The sequence below is a fragment of the Mustela nivalis genome (assembly GCF_964662115.1).
Source record: "Mustela nivalis genome assembly, chromosome: X".
NCBI classification, from domain to species: domain Eukaryota; kingdom Metazoa; phylum Chordata; class Mammalia; order Carnivora; family Mustelidae; genus Mustela; species Mustela nivalis.
The window spans coordinates 27,518,868-27,524,274 of record NC_139040.1 but is presented as its reverse complement, the minus strand read 5'-3'; the positions used below and the strand labels follow the sequence as shown (position 1 = coordinate 27,524,274).

The 5,407-nt window shown below is 36.3% G+C and overlaps 1 pseudogene across 1 annotated transcript; it reads left to right on the top strand.

The window, feature by feature from the left end:
• Positions 1–3,231: 3,231 nt before the first annotated feature.
• On the top strand, positions 3,232–4,042 carry LOC309856653 (actin-related protein 2/3 complex subunit 2 pseudogene; annotated as a pseudogene). The gene has a single exon. The product of its transcript is annotated as an actin-related protein 2/3 complex subunit 2 pseudogene (transcript).
• Positions 4,043–5,407: the final 1,365 nt, after the last annotated feature.

The window sequence follows — 5,407 nt, the reverse complement described above, 5'->3', positions numbered from 1 at the left end:
TCACAAGTAGATGGAGAGGCAGGCAGAGAGAGAGAGAGGGAAGCAGGCTCCCTGCTGAGCAGAGAGCCCGACACGGGACTCGATCCTAGGACCCTGAGATCATGACCTGAGCCGAAGGCAGCGGCTTAACCCACTGAGCCACCCAGGTGCCCCTACTTCCATACTTTTGATTCAATGAATAGGTATCAGGGAATGAATAGGTACCATGTAGAATGTGTGGTTAGGAACTCTTTTGATAATATATCCAAAGTGACAGATAATGTAAAGTTTAAAGTTAGTTGTTATATCAATATCCTTCTAGAAAATTCTTTTTTTAAAAGAATATGGCTCCCTTTCTGGAAAAGATGTCTTCTTGGAGAATGAGAATAGGATTCACAGTTAAATTTTGAATATTCTTTTTAATAGCCCTTTAATTTATAGTAATAAACACTTTGAGCCTCTTTTTCCTCATCCATAGAATGGGATAATAGTATCTGTCCTTTATTGCTACTATATCTATAGTCCTACTGCAGTCAGGAAAGATGAGGAAAAAATTGAACCACCTATATATAGGAAAGATAATTGGTAGGGAAGCATGGCTTGAAAGGGAAATCAATATAAGAAAGCTCTTTCTCAGAGAATAGTACTCCTAGCCCCAGAAGAAAGTTCTAAGTTGGATAGAAAACAGTGTGAAAATTTGGAGACTAGGTCATGTTTGCTTGGGGTTTAAAAGGGTAAAGTGAGTCATTGTTAATTTTTTTCTTGAGCTACCTAATCTCATCTATTTTATATCTCACTTCATAATCCATACATTGTCTTTATCTTCCCCCTCACCACACAAGAATAAATCTAGGAATGCATTATTTTCATGCAGAGCTTGTTACTTATTGTCACCTGGAAGTGGCTTCATTCCAATTCACAGACTCATGAAAGTCTGAAAAAATATTGAAAAAATAGATTTAAGGTCCAACATATTAAATTCACATTTCCACAGAATTTGAAATTGTACAAAAATGTGTTGAGATTTATGTAAATTAGTCTAAGTTTGTATGAAGTACAATTTAATTTTTTATTTGGCACCTATTATAGGCATTGTATTCTAGTAATGGGCAATATTTAGGAACATTAAATATATATGATTTTAGTATCTGTTATTCAGTCCTAGTTACTCCTAGTAAGAAATGCAAAGCATGGGTATTTTTCATGTTATTTATTTAGTTAACAAAACCACATCTTAATTTGCTCTGAGTGTCTGAATCTGCAGTTGCTATACCTTGATTTTGGATCCAAAATTTTAATGGCAAAGGTCGCTCATCTGCATAGACATATAGAGAGACCAGAGGAGAAAACAAAACATGTTGAAGTTATAGTATCATTTTACATTTGAAGGAGTAGAAGTAGCCCACAACTGCATCTCCTTCTTAAAGGACAAAATGAATGACAAGAATAGCTCTCTGGGGTTGTTTCTCAATTTACTTACTTATTAAAAATAAAACACAATCAGATAAAATCAGATATTTCCAAAACATAGATCACAAAGACAGAGAAACTTGTAGAAGTACAGAATAAATAAGTGACATTTATTTCCACCTTCCAGTGTACACTTTTAACGAAAGCCAAACAAACATACAGATCATCCAAGATCTCCTTGCTTCAAATAAAACCGCAGAAGGGCTGTTGTATTGTAAATAAATGGGTTAGAGACAAGGCTCTTGACTTTGAGGTTCAAAATATCCTTAAAATATTTTCAAAATAAGTATATATACCTAGTAAGAGATAAATTATGTGATAGTCATGCCAAGACCAGACTCTACCAGCCAAGGCAGAGCATTAGAGCTTTCAGGAGACAGGAGAATAATTATGTTTATTTACTACAAGTTTTGATGGTGGAGCAAAGGGGCTCAGCTCTCTGGAAAGCACAATCAGAACTCGGGTTCTGAGTATATATATTATTGGCATGGCCTTCAAAAAATAAAACTGGCTGTGGGCAACATAATTAGATGTGATTACATGCACATATCCACATTGTGTATCTATGTAAAAGAGATAGGACGGAGGTGAGAATTGGGGTGGAATGTGTGTGGCAATAGTTACAGCATAGCGAGGTTCAAACTAAGCAGAAATTAGGTTAGAACAATTCATGACTCCTGTCAGGATTCACAGCTGTTACCTGGGCATAAGGTACAGAGTTGAGTTAGGAACTATGGTTAGAACCAGGCATAAATAGACAGTTGGGACAGTTTCAGTTCACTTGACTCAGGGATCAGGCAAGAATGCCTATAAACATGTTTATAGACACAGTTAAGCTCCTTCAAACCAGAACAGAGACAAGGCGGTTCTACAACTTGTGTGTGTCATAGGGTGACTGTGGCAGAGGATTAAGGCTATATGCGAACCTTTGAAAGAGGCATGGGTATTGTTCCTATCTTCATATTAGAAGACAATTAATATTGAAAATCATGAATTTTCCCAACATTCTATGTGATAATGGTTCCCATCATACAAAGGATTGTTTTCCTCTTTTCTTTACAAAATTTACCACATTTGAATTATATATAGATTTGTAAAGTATAGTTAAACAACTTTTCAGTAATAATCATCTGTTTTGAACCTTGATAGATCTTTGTAATTTTCTTGTAATACTTGCATTATGACATCTAATAAAGTTACTAGTTTATCAATTTGATTTACAAAAACATTGCTATATGAGCTCCATGAGAACAAGAATTTGTTTAGTTATTGTAAGGCAAATTACATTTATAAACACACAAATATATATGTTGATAAATTTTCATAAAATTTTAGATAATATTATAAATTTGTAACCACAATTTTATCACCAAGAAAAAGCAACTACTAAAATGGTAATGGAATTTATTATAGTCTTCTTCAAAGTGTAACTATGCTATTTTGTATCTCTCTTATTTTATTGGATAATGTATCTTGAACCTGTAGCAATGATGTATGACAAGAACGTAATGCATTAGTCCTGCATTGCATGTTCACGAGGGATTGGAGAAGAAATGACACTGTGGGGCTGCACATCTGGGCAGCAAAGGAAAGTGGGTGTAGGAGCAGAAGTGGCCAGCTAGAGCCGGGATCTTGGCGGTGGCCAAGCTTGCTGGTAGCACTGTTGGTTTGGTAGGTGGGTTCAGTCTTGTGGGGATGAGGGTGAGGGTAGCTGCGGTCTTGATCCTGCATGATCAGGTGAACAACTACATCATCAGAGAGACACACACACTCAAGCTCACGATGGCAGAGCCCAGTAACAAACCAGAAGCAGTAGAAGTCACATTGGCAGATTTCGGTGGAGTCCTTTATCATATTTAAAATCCTAATCCTGATGGTCAGTATTTCTTTGAAATTCCACAAGGAATTTCAGGCACATGGTGCTGATGAGTTATTAAAGAGGGTGTATGGGAGTGTCTTGGTAAATCTTGAATGAGGATTTTTGCCAAATGACCTTGAAAATCTGCCCGCATCCAAGGGTTCCATTGTTTATCGGCTGGCAAGTTGAAATGAAATTGTTTTTGTCTCTGTCTTGGAGAAATTCTTGAATTCCAATAAAAAAGCAAGGAAGGAGGGAACAGGGAAGTTATCTATTATAGGGATGATGAGACCATGTATGGTGAGTGTAAAAAGGACAGAGTCACAGTAGTCTTCAGCACAATGCTTACGGATGACCATAGTGTGGTCATTGGAAAAGTGTTCATGCTGGAGTTCAAAGGACACAGAGCCAGCACCACAGCCCCTCACATCCTCTTTAGCCACAGGGAACCTCCTCTGGGACTGAAAGACATCAGTGATGCCATGGGCAACAATATTGGCTATGTTCCCTTTGGGTTGTTCCCTTGCCACACCAGTGCCAGTGGAGACAATGCCATCAACCTGATCCACACATTTCAGGACTATCTGCACTACCACATCAAGGGCTCTGAGACCTATGTGCACACACATATTTGGGCAAAAACATCCGACCTTCTCAAAGTGCTGAACAGTGCATGCCTAGATGCTGAGAAAAAAGATGAGAATAATCACAGGGAAGACATTTTCATCCCACTAACTCTTGGGAACAGTAATAGGAGGCAGCTGGTACCTGAAGGCTGCAATACTCGCTGCTGGATAATCTTAGCTTTTCATGTTGCACCTCTTCGGGTTTTTATGGGATTCTCTGTCTTGGTTGCATTTTGTACCCATTTGAAAAATAATTTGCAGAAATAAGCAAGAATTTCATTGTTCTCAAGAATTAAAAAGGAATTTCACTTGATCAACTTCATTCCTTTTCTTTACTTTTCCTCCCTCCTCTCCCCTCCCTTCCCCCCTCTTTTCCAAGTTGTTTCACTTGGCAATATGTTACTACTAATGAGTTGATGATAATGCAATTTTAACTGGTTTTCTCCTAAGTACTTGAGTTTGACTCCTATATCTAAGGAAATTTGGTTGAGGTCATTAGTAAAGAAGATCTTTCCATCTTAAAAAGAAGTAATGAGTTAAGACAAAATCTTTAATGAAATTTATATGCACATGAATATATAAAATGACATATAGACATATATCATCTCTGTACTTAAATTTCATACACATGTACATATACATAAAACAGTGGAGCTTCATTATGATTTCATAACTTCTCACGGAAAGAGCTAAAAGCAAAGAAGATAACAACATATATAATATAACTGGGGAAAGATCAAAAGCTAAAAACCACAGATTCTGAAAGCTTAGGATCAAATTGAAGGACAGTTTCATGATCTGTCAGATTTTTGTAAAATAAAGACATGCAGAATTTGGGGAAAGAGCAGCTTTAATTGTTAATGCCCCTTAAATCATACAAATGATACTTGGGAGTATGGAAATCAAAGTAAGAGGAGGGCATCACTTTGTTGGTGACAAAAGCATTAAATGCACAAAAACCAGTATGCTTAAATGTATGTTATTTTTTTTAAATGTTTAGTCTGTTTTCTAAGAGAAATGACTTGGAAGCAAGGCTAAACACATTGGAAATGCTACAAGGAGATACCTGAGTTTCAACTTTGCAGATGTTAAGCAATGTTAGTAATGGCAGGTGAACCATAAATTATCCAAGTGCTTATTGTGTTTCAGTGGTATTGAATGGATCGTGAAAACAAAAGAAAAAAATTTTACTTTTTCTAATGTCAGTTTCTATTCAATGAAGTAGGGACTCAGTGCATATCATTGTAGAGTACTAAGTCAGAGACATGAATGAGACCTATGAAAGTTACAAGCAATGCTTTAAAAACCTACATAGAGGAACAACTAATTAGGAGTTTGATATGAAAGCCAAAAACTGATGCCCTTTAAATTAGATAATTGTTTTGTTAATAAAGCAGAAGAAATGAAACAAAAATATATGCATATTACTTTATTATGGAATGAAATTGCTGTGAAATAAAGAAATGCTTGAATC